Raw genomic sequence first — 22,313 nt, 5'->3', positions numbered from 1 at the left:
TTTAATCATACTCCTTGCCATCTCAACAATTGTCCTATTTTTTCTTTCTGAAATTCCATTTTGTTGAGGTGAGTAACTTACAGTAAGCTGATGTTTAATTCCCTGTTCCTTACAAAAATCAGAAAATTGGTTAGAGGTATATTCACCACCTCTATCTGTTCTGAGTACCTTCAAAAAATATCCACTTTGCTTCTCAACAAAGATTTTGAACTCCTTGAATACTTCAAATGCCTCTGACTTCTGCTTCAAAAAATAAACCCTAATTTTTCTGCTGTAATCATCAATGAAAGTAATAAAATACCTATTACCTCCACTTGATTCCACTTCAATTGGACCACAAATATCAGAGTGCACCAGTTCCAACTGCTTTGTAGCTCTGCCAGACTTTCCCACTGGAAAGAGATCCCTGTGTTGCTTTCCAAGAACACAACCCTCACAAAAACTATTAGAATTATCTAATACGGGTAATCCAGTAACCATTTTTTTCTGAGCCAATAACTTTAAGCTATTAAAGTTAAGATGACCAAAACGAAAGTGCCATAACCAATTTACATCCATAACAATTGCATTAAAAGAAAAATGCAATGGAGTCTGTAAAGATAATGGAAACATACGGATTTTTTGTCATTTTCACCATAGCAACGATCTCTTTATCCTTGTTCTCTAGTTTGCAGATCCCTTTATCAATTGTTATCTTGATTCCTTCCTCAGAAAGTTGTCCCAAACTCAATAAATTCCAATGCAAACTAGGAACATAATAGACATTAGATATATAATCATATGAACCATCTTTTAAAGAAATAACAATGTTACCTTTACCCATAATTGACACTTTGGATTTGTTTCCAAATTTCACGTTTCCACGTTTTGATTCATCTAATTGGTGAAATAATTCTTTCTTACCACTCATATGGTTACTGCACCCTGTATCCAAGTACCATTTGTCTGAGTGATCATCTTCATTAGGACTGCAAGCTAATAAAAATGTTTCACTTTCTTCTTCTGAATCTTCACCCGAGTCTTTATCTGAACCTTCATCCGAATAATCATCTTCATCGATTCTGCAGGCTAATTAAAGAGTTTCTTCCTCTTCTACATCATCTTGAACAAAGTTAGCATGCTCAGAATATTTTTTGGAAAGTTTAACTCTACAATCTGATTTATAATGACCCAATTTTTTGCAACGAAAACATCTAACTTTAGATTTTTCATACCTTCCAATTTTTTTGGATTTCTTACCATGGCTCTCTTCACCATTAGAACCACTTTTTTCAAGCAGAGTCACTTTGCTTTGAAAAGCTTGTTCAATAGACCCTGCAGCAGCTCTCTGGTTCATCTTATGTTCATGAGAACATACTCATCAAACCTTCAACTGACATAGTTGAGAGGTCTTTTCCTTCCTCAATTGCAGCAACAACATAGTCAAAACGACCTGTTAATGATCTCATGATTTTCTCAATAACACGAATATCAGTTAAATGTTCACCATTAACCCGCAATTGATTAACAATAGATTGAACTCTAGAAAAATAATCAGAAATATTTTCAGAGTTAATCATATTAAGAGATTCAAATTCACCTCGTAAAGTCTGCAACCTTACATTTTTTACCTTCTCATCACCCTTGTAGGATCTTTGCAACAAGCCCCACACTTCTTTAGCTGTTTCAGCTCTTGAGATTTTCTCGAAGACAATCTCATCAACAGCTTGATAGAGAAAGAACAATGCCTTCTTATCCTTCTTTCTGTTCTCTCTCAAACTATCTTTTTGGACCTGAGAGAGAGCTTCATGTGCTGCCTGATCAACTGGTTCTACATACCCAAATTCGACAACCTCCCAAATTTCCTGGAAGCCAAATAATGCTTTCATTTGGATACACCATTGATCAAAATTTTTCCCACAAAATCGCGGAAGCTGAGGTTGGATTGATCCATTCATTTTGTAATTCGGTTAGTAATCACAAAATAATTCTAGCTCGGATACCAAATGTTGGAAATTAAAAGAGTTTAATTTCCGAATGATAAAGGAAATTATAACTTGCACAAACAAAGAAGAATGAAGAAGATATTTAACTGAATTGAATTACTTGAATTGATTTGATTTGATGAAAATAAACTACAAAGACTGGTCTATTTATAAACCCAAATTCTACCCACTAACTAAGACCACTAGTAACATGATTCCACTAACTCATCCATTAACCCACTAACTTAATCAACTAAAGAAAATAACTACCCACTAACTTAACTCTCTAATAACTTAATTATTAAATCAATTTTGAGTTTAAATAAAATAACATTAAAATTAACACTTTCTCTCTCTTAGAGCACAATTTTCCTGTAAATACTGGTTTGACTACTAGTTAGAGAGAGAGTAGAGAGATTAATTGGAGAGAGAGAGAGAGAGAACAGGAGAGAGAAAAAATAAATTTTATGTTTGAAGGAGATAGAATTTTAAAAAAAAAATTTAGAGAGAGAGAGAAAAAAAAAATTTGAAGGTCGCCGACCGAAAATTTGGCCGGCCGGCGACCCTGCCGGTGAAGACGATGATGTGGCTGGTTTTAACGAGGTGGCAGAGAGAGAAAACATGCTGGAGGAGAGAGAAAAGAAATGGAAGAGAGAGAGTAACGGTGTTATAACGGAAGGGGCCATATGGGTATTTCTCGTAAAGTAAGGGGTCAGGCGGGAAGCCGGTCACAAAGTTGGGGGTCATTAGGGAAATAACCCTAACAAAATTCTAGAGTGTTTTCACTTAAATTGACTAGTGTTATAAGGGATGTGGATGCCCATAAAATTATTGGTATAAGCATATGTCTAGGGTGCTTTTAAGATTACCTTTCTCTTACCAAACAAATACTATGGATGCCCACCATTTTCATATAACCACCTATATGTGGTGTCACTACATGGGAGCTCCATATGCAAAGTGTCATCTGGTTGTGACAACACATCATGCAAGTGACAACACATGAGGTTATGTATCACCATTCTACAACCCCATATGCAAAGTGTCATCTTGGTGGTGACAACACACCATGTAAGTGACAACACATAGGGTATGTGTCAACTTCCTATTACTTCTCCCACCCTATAAATAGATGTACTTGGTGTATTGTTTGTATGAGTTTGCAAGAGATGAGTTGGTAAGAGATGGAAAAGGTTTGGAAAGAATTCATCTAATAAAGTTTGGTTCGAGTTTATCTCTTTTGTTTTAGTATAGCTCATTACCTATATCTCTCCCCTTCTCTTAATTCCATTAAGTTGCATGCAAATATCGATACACATTGAAGCAAATAGACCGACAATTTACAACAACTAGATGTTTAGTTGTTTACTTAATCTTTTTTGGTTATTTATGAGGCCAGTTAGAGAGATCTCTCCTAACCAAGTAAATAAGAATATAAGATTTTTGTTTATATATCTTCAATTGATCACCATCAACAAGATCTCATAGTAACTAGGTTGGGTGTACTTATTGCAATCACACAAAGACTTCATAAACGACCGAGTAAATGCCTTCGTTTGTGATCTTACAGCAGCTGATCTCAGCGAGCAGATTTCACCCTCTTCAGTTGACATTGTGACCATGGTATATATCTACATATGAAAGGTTTCTCCGTCATGCAGTTTGGATAGTGTTGTTGCTCATAAAAGATGGTTGGTTCTTTAATTGATGATTTTCTCGACTATATTTTCAACTCTATCTTTATCTTTTTTGTTGAACTAGCTTGTATAGATTAAATAACAACGTTATTACAATATTTATTAACTAACAAACAAGGAACATTCCTCCATTCTTTACTCGCGCTCTTCTTCCTTGCCCATTTAGCTAGTTTGTCTGCGCTGGAATTGAGTTCTCTTTTTGTGTACTTGAATTTCACCACTTCGAATTTTTTTCTTCTTTCTCGAATTTTCCGAACGTGGATTAAAGATTGTCAGTGTAACGTGTGATGTTTATTGTGAAGATGTTTGATGAGGTTGATGTTGTCGCTTTCTACGATAATATTCTTGAGTTGATTAGCTTGCGCCCATTCGAGGCCGAATAAAATCGCCATCGCCTTTAGTAGATTTCACCACTTCACTGTTTCTGGCTCTAGTAGATTTTACGTTCGCTTTAATGTATTTCGATCTTGCATTGTGAACAATCAAGCTAATACCCACATTGGAAGTTATATTAGTAAAAGATGCATCGACATTCACCTTAATAAAATTTTGGGGCGGGGGTTGCCACTTCTCACAGGAAGTTGGTTTGATTTTCTCCTGGTTTTTATTGATTTTAGGGAAGTTTTCGATCATTCTGATGATTTTATTTAGGTCATTGATTTCATATTGAAAAAAGTGGTCACACCTCACTTTCCATATTATCCATAAAATGGTCGAAAAGTGAATATTTTCTTTGGTGTAGCAAAGATTAGTATTATCTTCCCAAGAGAAGATCCAGTCAGTGATAGACGTAATGTTCACAGATATTATATTGAAGGTAAACCAAATGTTTTTAGCCAAAGCGCAGTGTAATAGAACATGTTCAATAGATTCTATATTAGTGCAATTGGGACAATTGGTATTATTGTCGATGTATTTTCCGATTCTCTCCCTAACCGGGAGAGCTTTGGTACAGATTTTCCAGATAAACATTTTGATGCGTGGAACGGTCGGGAGAGACCAGATAAAATTCCAGTTCTGGCTGTTAGTGTTTTGGTTGTTGTTATTATTGTTGAGGTGCTGGTACATGGAAGCAACAGTGAATTTACCCGATTTGGTAAGTTTCCATTTGAGCTGGTCTTTACCTTCGTTGTTCACCGGGATAGTTCTGATGAGGTTCTGCGTGTTAACATCAAAATTGGCTCTGAGAACTTCATTATTCCAATTGTTGTTCGAGATAAGTTGAGCTACTTTGGATAGATCGGATTGATTGGTATTCTGAATAGTTCCATTGATTTCGGGGATCCAATTGTCAGTCTAAATGTTAATGTCATTTCCCGATTGTACTTCCCAAGTTAAAAGGTCTTCAATAAGATTATAGTGTTTTTTGATCGTCTTCCAATTCCAGGAGTGATGAGCTTTAGCAGGGCCTGGGGTGTTGGAGTGCGGGAAATACTTGGCTTTAAGGAGTTTTACCCAAATTACTTCAGGTTCAGTCTGGAGCCGCCAGGCCATCTTAGAGAGAAGAGCAGTATTATCCAGATCTAGCAGATGAAGCCCAAGACCCCCAACTTTCTTGGGAGTGCAGATATGAGACCAGGCTTTGGTACAGATTCCTTTCGACTTACCCCACCAGAAATTCCGTTGAACGACCATGATGCTTTTGCTTATTCCTTTAGGAATCGCAAAGCACTGCATCTTGTATCGGGGTACGGCCATCGCTATGGCTGAGATGACCACTGTGCGACCATCTTGGGATAGGAACACGTGGTTCCACTTTTTGAGCTTATTCTTGATGTGCTCCAGGATATCGTTGAAAACTTTGGTTTTTTGCGCTCCAATGAACAGTTGGGCTCCCATGTATTTCTCTGAGGCAGAGGCATATTTAACTTTGAGAGTGCGCATGATTAGCCTCTTAAACTTGGGGTGCGAATTCTTTGAGTAGAAAATGTTAGATTTAGCATAATTAATCATTTGACTAGAGCTATCACAGAAGTCCTGGAGAATCTTTTTGAGGATGTGGATGTTGTCTATCGTGTTCTTACCAAAGATGATGCAATCGTCAGCGAAGAGGAGGTGGGGGATCTCAAAGTCTGCATGATAGGTAGGAAAACCCAAAAACCTATCACGACTGATATTCATCATTAACTTCCGACTGAGGCCTTTCATCGCTATAGTGAAGAGAAACGGGGAGAGCGGATCTCCTTGACGAATACCCCTAGTAGGATAAAAAGCTTTGCCTGGCCGACCATTTATAAGCACTGACATTGAAGAAGTGGAGATGCAAGTATAGATCATCTTAATCCAATGCTCATCATAGTTCAGTTTTCTCATGATGTCTATTATAAATTTCCATTCAATTCTATCGAACGCTTTGGACATGTCTAACTTAAGACCAAAATAGCCGGTGGGACCTTTCATCTTCTTGAAAGAATGGATAATTTCCTGGCCCATAATGATGTTGTCAGTTATCTGTCGACCGGGGACATAGGCTGCTTGAAGAGGAGAGATGATAAGGTTTAAGGTGTGTTTGAAGCGTTCAGCTAACAGCTTGGTGATGATCTTGTAAGTGGTGTTCAGGAGACTGATAGGTCTATAGTCTGCCGGGGTTTGGGGGATAGGAGTTTTGGGAATAAAGCAGATATGAGTTTTCAGGTGGAAGGTATGCTGTTTTGAAGAAGTTTTGAACCAGGTCATAAATATCCTCGTTGACAGTCTCCCCGTTAGATTGGTAGAAAAAAGGAGGGTAACCGTCTGGGCCCGGGACAGCTTCTTTCTGGAGATTGTGAATAGCCCAATTGATTTCTTCCTTATCCGGAATAGCTAGCAGGTCTCTATTCTGATTCTGCGTGATAGTGGGGGTGAAAAGGTTGAGAGTATTCTGATCTTCTTCGGGGTTAATCGTTGTGCTAATATCTAGGAGGTGAAAAGTGAAGGTATCTTGAATGTCTTTAATGTCTTCATGCCACTCTCCATTCTTATCTTTGATAGCATTGATCTTGTTGATCCTGTTGCGTTGAATAGCCTGTGAGTGAAAGTATTTGGTGTTTTTGTCTCCTAAAGTGATAAAATTGTTTCTAGATTTTTCCTTCCATAAACTCTCTTGATATTTGTAGAGCTCCTCAAGAGCAAGAGTAAGCTTGTGATCTTCCTCTTTAGATTTACTATTTTGAAGGCTTTTTGTAATCTGGTTGATGTTATTATCTATGTTAACGAAGACCTGCTTGTTCCATTTAGAAAGTTGTTTGCTCAGCTTTTTAAGGTCTTGTTGAATGTTGTTGGGGTTCTGATATTTTTTGATGTGATCCCAATTGTTGGCGATGAAGTGAAAGCAGTCGGGGTGGGTCATCCAAGTCCTGATAAACTTGAAAGGTTTTGGGGTTGTTTGACTAGGATCTTTGTTGTCAAGCAGGATGGGCAAATGGTCTGATCCTACTGCTTCCAAGTGAGTAACTCCATAAGAGTGAAATTGGTGAAGCCATTGAAGGTTTGCCAAAGCCTTATCAAGCCTCTCTTGAATCAGATTTTCTCCAAATTGTTTATTACTCCAAGTGTAGGGATTACCTTGATAGTCTAAATCTAATAAACCTAATTTATTGATAACCTCCAAGATTTTAGGAATATTAGAATTGGACCCTTTCAAGCCGACACTCTTCTCCATGGGATCAAGAATTGAATTGAGATCCCCAATCATCACCCACGGGTTTGATTGGTCTTGATTCAGTTGGCTGAGCGTTTTCCAAGGCTTGAACTTGTTTTTGTGGTATGGGGATCCATAGAATCCGGTAATCGTGATGGGAGCGGGCTAGCTGTCATTATTCAATTCAGCTTGAATAATGTTGTTGTCCGCGTGCGTAACTTTGAGGTTGAGGTGGTGTAGCCAGTAAATAGCGAGGCCCCCTGCTTTGTAATAGGGTCCACAAAGTAACTACAGTAGTTTTTGGAGATGGGGGATGTGCTTATTCATATTGTAGGATTTGTTCTTTGTTTCCGAAAGGAATATTACATCCGGCTTATGTTTCATGATAATCTTTTGGGCATGTTTCTTAGTGAGGAAAGAAGAGACTCCCCTCAAATTCCAACTAAGGATGGAAGGATTATCCATGGAAGGTAGAGAGAAAACAAACTAAGGGCCTGAAGGCCAGACAGAATGGGTCTAGGGAATACAGACTAAAGGCACTTTCAGGGGGACAACCCTAAAAGGAACCAAAAACCAAAACACAGAAAACTAAGAGCTAAAAGCTCGCATGCAAAAAGGATGAAACAACTAATTAAAAGCAAAAGAAACTTCTAGCTAACAGGAAACTGAACCTAGAACAGAGATTAAACAGCTCAACAATAAGATCAGAGATTAAAACTAAAATAACTTAACATATGATACCCAAAAGATTAACAGTATTACCACAGTCCCAACTACACAAGATACATATCATAACAAAAAAAAACATAATCTATGAACCGGAGCTAACAAAAGAGGACAAAGCTATCTCTACACTATCTTATACTATAGAGAGATAGGCTCTGCACATAATCAAAAGCTAGACAGAAACTAGCATGTAAAAGGACTGAGCAAAAAAAACCGAAAATAACCTAGAAACTATAATATTAAAAAGCAACTAAAACCAGCTGCCGACCTAGTCAATAGAATTAGTTTGTTCAATTCGACCTTCCTCCTTTGCATCTGAGATATGACCTGGTGAGACCAACAACGAATCGGCAAATATATGTCTCCTTCCCTCCTCTTGACTATTAATGGATTCTGGTGGAGGAGTGTAAAGCCAACTAGCAGGAATAGAAGAGGAGAAACCCATTGAATCCGATGAACTCTTTGAAACTCATTGTAACTTCTGACCCTCATCTGAAGTACCACCTACCCATTTTTCTTTCTGCTTTCTCTTAGCTGCATGTGTGACCTCACCTTCTTCTATTTTTACTTCGATAAATGCCTGGTTTTCCTTCCTCTTACCTCTCTGTTGGAAGAAATCTTTTGGAGGGATGGGAGCCTTGGAAGGAGAGGGTGAATTGGCTACAGTTAAGGCCCAATTAGCAGCAGGAAAATCTTGACTTGAACTGATATCCATTGGGGTATACATTGGATGAGGGTTTGGCCTAATGCATGGAGTGATAGGATGTTCAACTATACGGCACACATGACAGATAGCTTTAGGGAAACGAAGGTAACTGAAGTTGACTGGCTTCCCTCCATCTGTGAAGATGGAATTCAAAGTAGCAAGGAGGGGTTGTCTAACATCATACATAAACTGGATTCTTATGTATGGGTTAGTTACCATACAAAAGTTTTTAGGCTGAATCTGTAAGATGTACCCCATGCAAGAAAAAATGATCTCCAGATCATGTTGGTTTTGGATAGACGAGGGAAGCCCTGTGAAGCTGCACCACATCGGTTCCTGCATCAACTCAGGAAGTTCACCTTCAAGTGGGAAATCCATCTCCTGCATGACTACTAGGAGACCTCTAATGATCCATGGTTTCCCCTGATTGATTTCATTCATCACTATCAAGTTAGGAGGTCTGATGATGAAGTGGTTGTGACCTTGTTTTAGAGGTGTGATCTTACATTCTCTGAAGAACTTGGACTGCAGCGAGAGGTGCTTCTTGAGAAACCCAATCCCGTACTCATAGTGACACACTAACCTAGCATCAAAACCAGAAGAAATCTCTTGAAGTTCTCTATTCTCTGGGGTTTTGGGTAAGTGATGGTAAGGTTACCATATTCTGAAAGGTTAAGCTGAAGAGCCATTTTGTCAGAGAGATGGTTAATATCAAAGTCTATATGAGAAGACGACATGAAGAGAAAAAGGGTTAGAAAGAGAAGGTGAGAGTTTATAAGCTTAGGTGAAGGTTTTGTTCTCTGCATAGGAAGAGAAACAGACACCTTAGGGTTATAACCTTTAATCGAGATCAACCTCCACTTAAATGACAATAAATTCTCGAAGAGTCTGCAGATAATCATCTGGTTGAACCCTACACGTAAAGAACTGACCAAGACCATCATTAAGTTACCCACGCTTACCCACGCTTCTCTAGGTTCACTAATCTAGAAAAATTTTCAGCTCTATCTTCTTGTTAAATCTACTTTTTTTGCCATTTGCCCATTTTTGAGTATTTTCAGACCACCACCTTGTTGAGATACGTGTGCAAACACGTGATATAAGAGACGAATCGAGATGAGGAGATCCGACGATCAAGACTATTCCAAGATATTTGAAGATATGTGAAGATCAAGAATATTCAGTTTCATATATTTAGAATATTTCTTGTAATATATCTAATATTATTATTAGATATATTTTATATTGTTTCTTAAGTTAGTTAGGAGAAATTAAGAAACCCGAACCCTAATTTCTCTATAAATAAGAAAGGGTTTTAAGGGTTAAATCATTCGATTACTAATCAATCATTGTAATGAATCACCACAATTGTGGTTAAAAAAGTATGTAGTCATTCTGGCTTTCTCCGAGGATGTAGGTCGGGAATGTCCGAATGAACCTCCTTAAATATGGTGTCCTTTATTTATGTTCATCTATCTTCAATTATCACATTATCGTGAAATCCTACACAGCTAACACTAAAACAGATATTTGTGTTATCAGCAGTGGCTCCTGAAAAGATGACTCTTGTATTACAAAATATCAGAAAAATTTTAAGGTCAGATATCTACTCCTATAAAGAAATCCTATAAAAACTCTATTTTAAAGAATAATTCCTTATACATAATGCATAATTGTGATCCTATTCATCGACTTTCCAGCCAAATGGTCTTATGTTACTCCGTGATTATGCTGTTGGAGAACTCGCTCAGGTTGGTGTCTTTTATTCTAATATTGTCATCATCTCTTTTGTGATATTGAAGCTTTATGGGAAATTCATGTAGGTTCCTTAGTATCATTTTTTTTAACAACGAAACAGTTAAGCATCCAAATCTTCGTGGAGAGAGTTCCATGTCCGATTATAAACTTTTTTCGTGCCCCACTTAGCGAGTTTGTCAGCCCATCTGTTGTAATCCCTTGAGATATGGGTGAATTTAATGGATAGGAATTGACTCTTGAGCTTCAGAATATGGTCAATAAATTTCTCCGTTTGCCAATCGATTGACTTGCTGCCGTTGTTGAGGTATCTTATAATGTTTTGGTTGTCGCTTTCCATATGCAGATGAGTAATTTGAAGCTGAGTCGCCCATTTCATTGCTCGTACTATTGACTGACATTCACATTCTTCTGTCGTTTACCCTCTAATCGAGCCTGCCCTTGCAATGACAAAATCCGCTTTGTCATCGTGTATAATACAACTAAAGCCAGCCGGGCCCAAAAGGGTCTTGAAAGAGGCGTCCACATTGCATTTGAGAAAAGGTGGTGTTGATGGAGACCAATTGAGTGGGGTGATAGTTTTTGTTTCCTTTTGATTCCGCTCCAGGGTAGTGACTGAACCTTGAATGAGGGTGATCACCTGTGTAGGGGTTTGCTTAATCGAGGAAAAACATTGTTCACACCTTGCTTTCCAAATGAACCAAAGAATTTTGGCGTATAGAGACTGCGATTCTGGTTCAAAATTTCGCCACTCCAGTATCCATTCCTGTATATTGTGTTACATTCTCTGACATCATATTAAAGTGAAACCATATGGTGCGGGTAAAACCGCAATGAAGCAGTATATGAGACATCGTTTCAACATTTTCACAAAAAACACAATTAAAGCAATTACCAATGTAGTTACCGATTTTTCCACGCACAGGCAGACCATTAGTGCAACACTTCCATAGAAATAGTTTCATTCTAAAGATCGTCGGAATATTCCAAATAAAGTTCTTGGTTCTCAAGTGATAGTACATAAATTTTATGGTAAAATTACCTGATTTTGTTAAAGTCCATTTCATGGAGTCTTCCTTATGATTTTTCAAATTGATACTGCTGATAGCCCTGCATAACTCGTTATTGAAAATTCGTATTAACAATTCCATGTTCCACTGATTATTTGTAATCAATTGATCCACTGTCTGTAAATTGTTGTTATAAACATTAGTTATAGGTGGTTTATGATTTGGGATCCAGTAATCCTCCCAAATATTAATATTTGTACCCTTATTCACATCCCAAAAAATGAGGTCATTAACTTGTTTATAACGTTTCGCTAAAGATTTCCAGAGCCAGAAATGATTTGCTTTAGCTGTCTTTGGGTAGTATTTGGCTTTGAGAATTTTGGCCCAAGGAGAATCTGGGTTCTTGAGGATACGCCAGATGAGTTTGCTAAGAATAGATTTGTTATCAATTAGCGGGAATCTGATACCTAGTCCTCCAAGTTTACGGGGCCTGCAAATGTGGGACCAGTTGATGGTGTGGATGGATTTCGATTTTCCCCACCAGAAAGACCTTTGAATGGTCTCAATGCGATTACTTATACCTTTAGGAATGGCAAAGCATTGCATTTGGTATCGGGGAACGGCCGCAGCAATAGTAGAGAGTACAATTGAGCACCCAGCTTGGGAAAGGAGATTAGTATGCCATTTAGAGAGTTTGTTTTGAATTTGGTCAAGAATGGTGGAAAAGGCTTGCTTTTTCTTGGCTTCGATGAAGAGGTGCGTACCCAGGTATTTGTCTAGGGAAGAGGATTGATGAACTTTAAGATTTCGAGTAATCATACGCTTGAATTTTGGGTGGGTGTTTTTGGAGAAGAATATAGTAGATTTAGAGTAGTTTATCATCTGACCCGATGCTTCGCTGAAGATATCAAGAATACTCTTAAGATTGTTAATATTCTCGTGAGAGTTAAGACCAAAAATCAGATAGTCGTATGCGAATAGAAGATGAGTGATGGTAAGGTCTGACTTAGGTATTTTGAACCCGACAAAAGGATGATGGGTGGTTTGAGAGTCTAGAAGACGACTAAGTCCCTCCATAGCCAAAGCAAAAAAGGAAAGGGGACAGGGGGTCCCCCTGCCTAATTCCTCTAGAGACATTGAAGATAGGACCGCGACGGCCATTAATCAGCACTGTCATAGAGGAAGTGGAGATGCACTTATGAATCATATTGATCCATTGATCCGCGAATCCCAACTGAGCCATGATTCTTTCTAAGAACGACCACTCCACACGATCGAACGCCTTGGACATATCAAGTTTCAAACCAAAGAAGCTCTTAGCCCCCTTTTTAGTTTTGGGGTAGTAAGATAACTCTTGGCTGATGATAATGTTGTCGATAATCTGGTGACCAGGGACATAAGCTGCCTGAAAAGGGGAGATAATCTCAGGAAGGGTGTGTTTGAACCGATTGGCCAGGATCTTCGTGATGGTTTTGTAAGTGGTATTAAGGAGGTTGATGGGTCTATAGTCGGATGTAGTCTGAGGAGATTTGGTTTTAAGAATCAAACAGATGTGGGTATGATTAGATGAAGGCGGAAGGTAAGAGTGGGACTAGAAGTTAGTAACCATATTAATGACATCCATTTTGACCGTATCCCAGTTTTAGTGGTACAAGAAAGGGGGGTAGCCATCCGAGCCAGGAGCCGCATCAGGTTTCAGAGAGAAGATAGCAGAGCGGATTTCCTCTTCATTAGGGATATTGATGAGTTTATTGTTTTGGGAGCCAGAGATCTGTGAAGAAAAGAGGTTGATAAGATCCTCAGAGATGGTCGTGCCAGTGGAGGAGGAGATGGAAAGAATATGAGAGGAGACTGCTAATATTCTCACGAGAAGATTGCTAATATTGTTTTGGGAGCCAGAGATCTGTGAAGAAAAGAGGTTGATAGGTTCCTTAGTATCTTAAATTATTATTTTTCCATGCTACTTAGAAACTCGAGTGATGTTCCTATCTAGTTTTAGATTCTACCAATTTAAAATTACGCGCTGGCGCTTCAAGGAGGTTTACTTTAAGTAAAAAAATAAATAACTCTTACTATCATTTCCTAACTCCTAATTTACTAGACAAAAACAATTGTAGAGCCTTTATATGTACTCTCCTGTTGTGTTTTTAATTCATAATTTATAGCAATCAAAGATGATAAGGGAAGTAAGATAACTACTAAAATAGAAAACAAACTAGAAAGTGGAAAATATGATGGAGCCTATTGTAGACCCAATTTGGTAAGGTTGGTTCGCACTTTGCAGTTCACTCCCTATACAGTTGTTTAGTTTTTCGTTCACAGCAGAACCCCAATGGAGATTTCTAGTTCAGCATCTTCATATGTCGAGTTTGCTTTATTCTCTAGAAACTTTCCTCTTGATGAGTTGATTCTTAGTTGGGGCCTAGTTTGATTGTTGTGGCCGTTCTTATTTTTATGATCTTCGTGTTATTGGCTTACTCTTTCCATTGTGAAATACGTAATACTGCAGAGTTTCCACCTATTTTCCGTACATGATCTTTCTTTTTGGACCTTCAAAAGGTTCAGCATGCACCTTTCTACTCATTATCCTCTTTATCCTGATACCAATTTACACGAAAGATCAACATGCAAAGATCAAAGATTAACATGCAAAGATCAAAGAGTCAATTCTTGTAGATCCATAATAAAATCTTGTTTAATTATTAGGTTTCATCTAGTCTAATTCGTGATTCCAGAGAGCTTTTTGCTTCTCTGAACAGTTCTTGACGAGTTTGTTTGAAGAAAATGGATTTCATGTCGAGGAGCTTCGTGTATGCTGTAAACAAGTGGAGAACCAATCAAGGGAATTAGTGATGAATCGGTACAATCAATTAATATTTTTGATAGAGGATAGAGGCTTTTAGTGGATGATTCCTTTTGTCGAGGTTCATTTTCTCGACCACATGTATTTCAGGCGTTGGATTCAGTCTGTATTCTGCTTTTCAGGAGGATTGTGAAATCTTCTAGTAGCTTAGAATTTGGAAATACAGTGTCTTTGTTAGATGACCATATTAATGAGCCTGTACCTAGCAGTAATAACAGTTTGACGGAACTTATACTCGTTTTTATGCTTCCAGTTTTACCTCCAAAAGGTGTGTTTTTCTTTTTCATCTGTAAGCAATAGTTGGTCCCAAATATGGTCGGTTTGATGAAGTAGTTAAAGAATAAAACTTAAGGTATCAAAATATTCGATGTCATGTGGCAGTGTGAAGGCAATATGCGACATGGAAAGATTTCGGTTTGATGAAGGCAATAAGTTTTAAGCTTCCAAATTGTTCCAGGTTGATATTTGGGACCAAATTTCTGAACATAGAAATGGAAAGATTTTGAAGGAAATGCTAGGCAATTTTTGTTTCATTTTCTATTAGATCGTCAACGTTGCTCTGGGAATCAGCTCGCTCAATGTCTTGGGTACTAGCTTCAAATCCTTCTAATTTTTCAGGGAAAAGGGTGCTCAAATTGTGCTCATTTAATGTCTCGAGTCTGCTCAATGATTGCAGTTAAATCTGCAGAACTAGTAGTAGCAACGACAGAGATAAGAAACCCATTGACCTGCTAAACCAAAACGCCATATCAAATCTGAAACGACCCATTCTTGACAAATTGTTCATGAAGAAGTTGGAGTGGGGAAATCATGACGAAGTTGAGGCGATAAAAAAGATGAATCCAAGAGGTTTTGAAGTCATTTTAGGAACGGATGTAACATATGTTAGTGAAGCAATTTCCCCATTGTTCGAAACTGCAAGAGAGTTAATTTCTTCCGGTGAAAACCACCAAGGTGAATTAAAACCTGCTCTGATTATCTGCCATATTGAACGTCGAGTGGATGTGACATCCATACTTTCAACTGCATCACAATTCGGTTTTGTGTTTGTTGATAAATGGCTAGTAGGTATTCCGAGTGATCCATCTCAAAGCATTATCAGTTCTTAGTTTTGAAAGTACTTACAACGAAGACCTCAACCACCAACCGTTGAATATCTAGTACTTCAAATCTACAATAAGTAAATCACAGAATTTTGTTTTCGATTCTTTTACAGAATTAATTCTTTTCTTGTTGGAGGAATTGTTTTGATGTTATTTAGTAATACAAATTGAATGCAACTGTATTAGCCTATCTAGCTCAGTTGGTATCAGGTTAGGAAATCTTGTTTTAATGAGCTACACTTTGATGATATGAGGTACACTTTCACTAAAATTGTATCAACGATGTGGATGACATGACACACGTGTATGTATAATTATATAACTTCATGGCATTGCGAACGTTCTTCTAGCACAGATGACACACTGTTTCTCTACTATTTTGTAATGGGCTAGATGGTGTTTATACACCAAGGGTGGGAAACGGATCCGACGCTGTCGACGCGTATTATCGGACTGGATTACACTTTATAATTATCAACATGATGATGATGCCTAACCACTTGGACATCGACGGATTTGAGCGACTGAACAAGAAGATGGTCTGACCTCTTCGGAATCAATGGACACTTTGATTTTGTAATCAAATTGATTCAAGTGAACGGATGCTAAGTTGAAAAAATGTGGGAGGGCCTATTTTGAAAGCTTTTAGCTATTTCTAGAATATGGGGGTATAACTTAATGATATTAGCGGAAGTACAGATGTTTAACGTTTAAAAATGGGAGCATACGGGGAGTGACTACCAATCCCATAGTCTTTGGGGGCTATTGGGGCTCTAACAACTAAAAGTTTTCTTGTCTAAAGTTTTAGTAAAAATATTTTTTTGTTCTTTTTTTCATATTCTCTTTCTCTCTGTCTCATGCTCAGATTTAAATTTAAAGGAACTACAATTCAGCACACCTACGTCCGAACATGTTTGAGTCAAGAGCCAGTCATTTGAGGGAACCCACTTGAAATTGAAAAATTCAAGGGCTCTTAAAATTTCTCAACACCCCAATCTGGAAGCCCAACCCTTACACACCCACTAGGGTTTTTAAGTTTATTGTCTATCCATAAGAGTTTTCCTTAAACCCCACATTGCCAATTACTCTATAAATACCAGAGGTGCCCTACATTTAGGGCATCCCTCATTTAAACAAACTTTCAAGAACTCCATCCCTGAGGCTGAGTTTCAACAATTTTCAAAAACGAAGGTATCTCTCTTAAATGTTTAATACTCTAAATTGTTAAGCTACTGTTCTTTGGGAAATAATTCTGTGAGATTTACTTTCAGTTCAATTGAATACTCTAATGATTAAACGGCTGTTCTTGGAGAAAATTGGGTGAGATCTAGGTCAGTTCAAATGATGAATTCTTTAGTTGCTAAACTATTGGTCTTGAAGAAAATTCTGTGAGATTTAATACCTTAGTTGTTAATTTATCATTCTTGGTAGAAAACCCTGTGAGAATTACATCAGTTCAAATGATGAACGGAGTAATTGTTAAACTTTAGAAGAGTTAACTTCCTCCTGAATGTGTCATGTACACATTATTTTGCTAGTAATAGATCATTATGGTTTTTAGCATTGTCACCGTTGAATATCTTGTACTTCAAATCTACAATAAGTAAATCACATAATTTTGTTTTCGATTCTTTTACAGAATTAATTCTTTTCTTGTTGGAGGAATTGTTTTGATGTTATTTACTAATACAAATTGAATGCAACTGTATTAGCCTATCTAGCTCAGTTGGTATCAGGTTAGGAAATCTTGTTTTAATGAGCTACACTTTGATGATATGAGGTACACTTTCACTAAAATTGTATCAACGATGTGGATGACATGACACGTGTATGTATAATTATATAACTTCATGGCATTGCGAACGTATGACACACTGTTTCTCTACAATTTTGTAATGGGCCAGATGGTGTTTATATACCAAGGGTGGGAAACGGATCCGGCGCTGCCGACGCGTATTATCGGACTTGATTACACTTTATAATTATCAACATGATGATGATGCCTAACCACTTGGACATCGACGGATTAGAGCGACTGAACAAGAAGTGGTCTGACCTCTTCGGAATCAATGGACTTGTTGATTTTGTAATCAAATTGATTCAAGTGAACGGATGCTAAGTTGAAAAAATGTGGGAGGGCCTATTTTGAAAGCTTTTAGCTATTTCTTGAATATGGGGGTATAGCTTAATGATATTAGCGGAAGTACAGATGTTTAACGTTTAAAAATGGGAGCATACGGGGAGTGACTACCAATCCCATATTCTTTGGGGGCTATTGGGGCTCTAACAACTAAAAGTTTTCTTGTCTAAAGTTTTAGTAAAAATATTTTGTTGTTCTTTTTTTCATTTTCTCTTTCTCTCTGTCTCATGCTCAGATTTAAATTTAAAGGAACTACAATTCAGCACACCTACGTCCGAACATGTTTGAGTCAAGAGCCAGTCATTTGAGGGAACCCACTTGAAATTGAAAAATTCAAGGGCTCTTAAAATTTCTCAACACCCCAATCTGGAAGCCCAACCCTTACACACCCACTAGGGTTTTTAAGTTTATTGTCTGTCCATAAGAGTTTTCCTTAAACCCCACATTGCCAATTACTCTATAAATACCAGAGGTGCCCTACATTTAGGGCATCCCTCATTTAAACAAACTTTCAAGAACTCCATCCCTGAGGCTGAGTTTCAACAATTTTCAAAAACGAAGGTATCTCTCTTAAATGTTTAATACTCTAACTTGTTAAGCTACTGTTCTTTGGGAAATAATTCTGTGAGATTTACTGTCAGTTCAATTGAATACTCTAATGATTAAACTGTTGTTCTTGGAGAAAATTGGGTGAGATCTAGGTCAGTTCAAATGATGAATTCTTTAGTTGTTAAACTATTGGTCTTGAAGAAAATTCTGTGAGATTTAATACCTTAGTTGTTAATCTATCATTCTTGGTAGAAAACCCTGTGAGAATTACATCAGTTCAAATGATGAACGGAGTAATTGTTAAACTTTAGAAGAGTTAGCTTTCTCCTGAATGTGTCATGTACACATTATTTCGCTAGTAATAGATCATTATGGTTTTTAGCATTGTCACCGTTGAATATCTTGTACTTCAAATCTACAATAAGTAAATCACAGATATTTGTTTTCGATTCTTTTACAGAATTAATTCTTTTCTTGTTGGAGGAATTGTTTTGATGTTATTTACTAATACAAATTGAATGCAACTGTATTAGCCTATCTAGCTCAGTTGGTATCAGGTTAGAAAATCTTGTTTTAATGAGCTACACTTTGATGATATGAGGTACACTTTCACTAAAATTGTATCAACGATGTGGATGAAATGACACACGTGTATGTATAATTATATACCAAGGGTGGGAAACGGATCCGGCGCTGCCGACGCGTATTATCGGACTTGATTACACTTTATAATTATCAACATGATGATGATGCCTAACCACTTGGACATCGACGGATTTGAGCGACTGGACAAGAAGATGGTCTGACCTCTTCGAAATCAATGGACTTGTTGATTTTGTAATCAAATTGATTCAAGTGAACGGATGCTAAGTTGAAAAAATGTGGGAGGGCCTATTTTGAAAGCTTTTAGCTATTTCTAGAATATGGGGGTATAGCTTAATGATATTAGCGGAAGTACAGATGTTTAACGTTTAAAAATGGGAGCATACGGGGAGTGACTACCAATCCCATAGTCTTTGGGGGCTATTGGGGCTCTAACAACTAAAAGTTTTCTTGTCTAAAGTTTTAGTAAAAATATTTTGTTGTTCTTTTTTTCATTTTCTCTTTCTCTCTGTCTCATGCCCAGATTTATATTTAAAGGAACTACAATTCAGCACACCTACGTCCGAACATGTTTGAGTCAAGAGCCAGTCATTTGAGGGAACCCACTTGAAATTGAAAAATTCAAGGGCTCTTAAAATTTCTCAACACCCCAATCTGGAAGCCCAACCCTTACACACCCACTAGGGTTTTTAAGTTTATTGTCTGTCCATAAGAGTTTTCCTTAAACCCCACATTGCCAATTACTCTATAAATACCAGAGGTGCCCTACATTTAGGGCATCCGTCATTTAAACAAACTTTCAAGAACTCCATCCCTGAGGCTGAGTTTCAACAATTTTCAAAAACGAAGGTATCTCTCTTAAATGTTTAATACTCTAAATTGTTAAGCTACTGTTCTTTGGGAAATAATTCAATGAGATTTACTGTCTGTTCAATTGAATACTCTAATGATTAAACTGTTGTTCTTGGAGAAAATTGGGTGAGATCTAGGTCAGTTCAAATGATGAATTCTTTAGTTGTTAAACTATTGGTCTTGAAGAAAATTCTGTGAGATTTAATACCTTAGTTGTTAATCTATCATTCTTGGTAGAAAACCCTGTGAGAATTACATCAGTTCAAATGATGAACGGAGTAATTGTTAAACTTTAGAAGAGTTAACTTCCTCCTGAATGTGTCATGTACACATTATTTTGCTAGTAATAGATCATTATGGTTTTTAGCATTGTCACCGTTGAATGTCTTGTACTTCAAATCTACAATAAGTAAATCACAGAATTTTGTTTTCGATTCTTTTACAGAATTAATTCTTTTCTTGTTGGAGGAATTGTTTTGATGTTATTTACTAATACAAATTGAATGCAACTGTATTAGCCTATCTAGCTCAGTTGGTATCAGGTTATGAAATCTTGTTTTAATGAGCTACACTTTGATGATATGAGGTACACTTTCACTAAAATTGTATCAACGATGTGGATGACATGACACACGTGTATGTATAATTATATAACTTCATGGCATTGCGAACGTTCTTCTAGCACAGATGACACACTGTTTCTCTACAATTTTGTAATGGGCCAGATGGTGTTTATATACAAAGGGTGGGAAACGGATCCGGCGCTGCCGACGCGTATTATCGGACTGGATTACACTTTATAATTATCAACATGATGATGATGCCTAACCACTTGGACATCGACGGATTAGAGCGACTGAACAAGAAGATGGTCTGACCTCTTCGGAATCAATGGACTTGTTGATTTTGTAATCAAATTGATTCAAGTGAACGGATGCTAAGTTGAAAAAATGTGGGAGGGCCTATTTTGAAAGCTTTTAGTTATTTCTAGAATATGGGGGTATAGCTTAATGATATTAGCGGAAGTACAGATGTTTAACGTGTAAAAATGGGAGCATACGGGGAGTGACTACCAATCCCATAGTCTTTGGGGGCTATTGGGGCTCTAACAACTAAAAGTTTTCTTGTCTAAAGTTTTAGTAAAAATATTTTGTTGTTCTTTTTATCATATTCTCTTTATCTCTGTCTCATGCTCAGATTTAAATTTAAAGGAACTACAATTTAGCACACCTACGTCCGAACATGTTTGAGTCAAGAGCCAGTCATTTGAGGGAACCCACTTGAAATTGAAAAATTCAAGGGCTCTTAAAATTTCTCAACACCCCAATCTGGAAGCCCAACCCTTACACACCCACTAGGGTTTTTAAGTTTATTGTCTGTCCATAAGAGTTTTCCTTAAACCCCACATTGCCAATTACTCTATAAATACCAGAGGTGCCCTACATTTAGGGCATCCCTCATTTAAACAAACTTTCAAGAACTCCATCCCTGAGGCTGAGTTTCAACAATTTTCAAAAACGAAGGTATCTCTCTTAAATGTTTAATACTATAAATTGTTAAGCTATTGTTCTTTGGGAAATAATTCTGTGAGATTTACTGTCAGTTCAATTGAATACTCTAATGATTAAACTGTTGTTCTTGGAGAAAATTGGGTGAGATCTAGGTCAGTTCAAATGATGAATTCTTTAGTTGTTAAACTATTGGTCTTGAAGAAAATTCTGTGAGATTTAATACCTTAGTTGTTAATCTATCATTCTTGGTAGAAAACCCTGTGAGAATTACATCAGTTCAAATGATGAATGGAGTAATTGTTAAACTTTAGAAGAGTTAGCTTCCTCCTGAATGTGTCATGTACACATTATTTCGCTAGTAATAGATCATTATGGTTTTTAGCATTGTCACCGTTGAATGTCTTGTACTTCAAATCTACAATAAGTAAATCACAGAATTTTGTTTTCGATTCTTTTACAGAATTAATTCTTTTCTTGTTGGAGGAATTGTTTTGATGTTATTTACTAATACAAATTGAATGCAATTGTATTAGCCTATCTAGCTCAGTTGGTATCAGGTTAGAAAATCTTGTTTTAATGAGCTACACTTTGATGATATGAGGTACACTTTCACTAAAATTGTATCAACGATGTGGATGACATGACACACGTGTATGTATAATTATATAACTTCATGGCATTGCGAACGTATGACACACTGTTTCTCTACTATTTTGTAATGGGCTAGATGGTGTTTATATACCAAGGGTGGGAAACGGATCAGGCGCTGCCGACGCGTATTATCGGACTGGATTACACTTTATAATTATCAACATGATGATGATGCCTAACCACTTGGACATCGACGGATTTGAGCGACTGAACAAGAAGATGGTCTGACCTCTTCGGAATCAATGGACTTGTTGATTTTGTAATCAAATTGATTCAAGTGAACGGATGCTAAGTTGAAAAAATGTGGGAGGGCCTATTTTGAAAGCTTTTAGCTATTTCTAGAATATGGGAGTATAGCTTAATGATATTAGCGGAAGTACAGATGTTTAACGTTTAAAAATGGGAGCATACGGGGAGTGACTACCAATCCCATAGTCTTTGGGGGCTATTGGGGCTCTAACAACTAAAAGTTTTCTTGTCTAAAGTTTTAGTAAAAATATTTTGTTGTTCTTTTTTTCATATTCTCTTTCTCTCTGTCTCATGCTCAGATTTATATTTAAAGGA

General features: G+C 37.2%; 1 pseudogene; it reads left to right on the top strand.

Moving 5' to 3' along the window:
- Positions 1-3,096: 3,096 nt before the first annotated feature.
- LOC147532029 (uncharacterized) lies at positions 3,097-15,449 on the top strand (annotated as a pseudogene).
- Positions 15,450-22,313: the final 6,864 nt, after the last annotated feature.

The sequence above is a fragment of the Eschscholzia californica genome, unplaced genomic scaffold (genome assembly GCF_041429995.1).
Source record: "Eschscholzia californica isolate CP2 unplaced genomic scaffold, dmEscCali1.0.p SCAF_6, whole genome shotgun sequence".
NCBI classification, from domain to species: Eukaryota; Viridiplantae; Streptophyta; class Magnoliopsida; order Ranunculales; family Papaveraceae; genus Eschscholzia; species Eschscholzia californica.
This window is presented reverse-complemented; position numbering and strand designations above follow the sequence as displayed.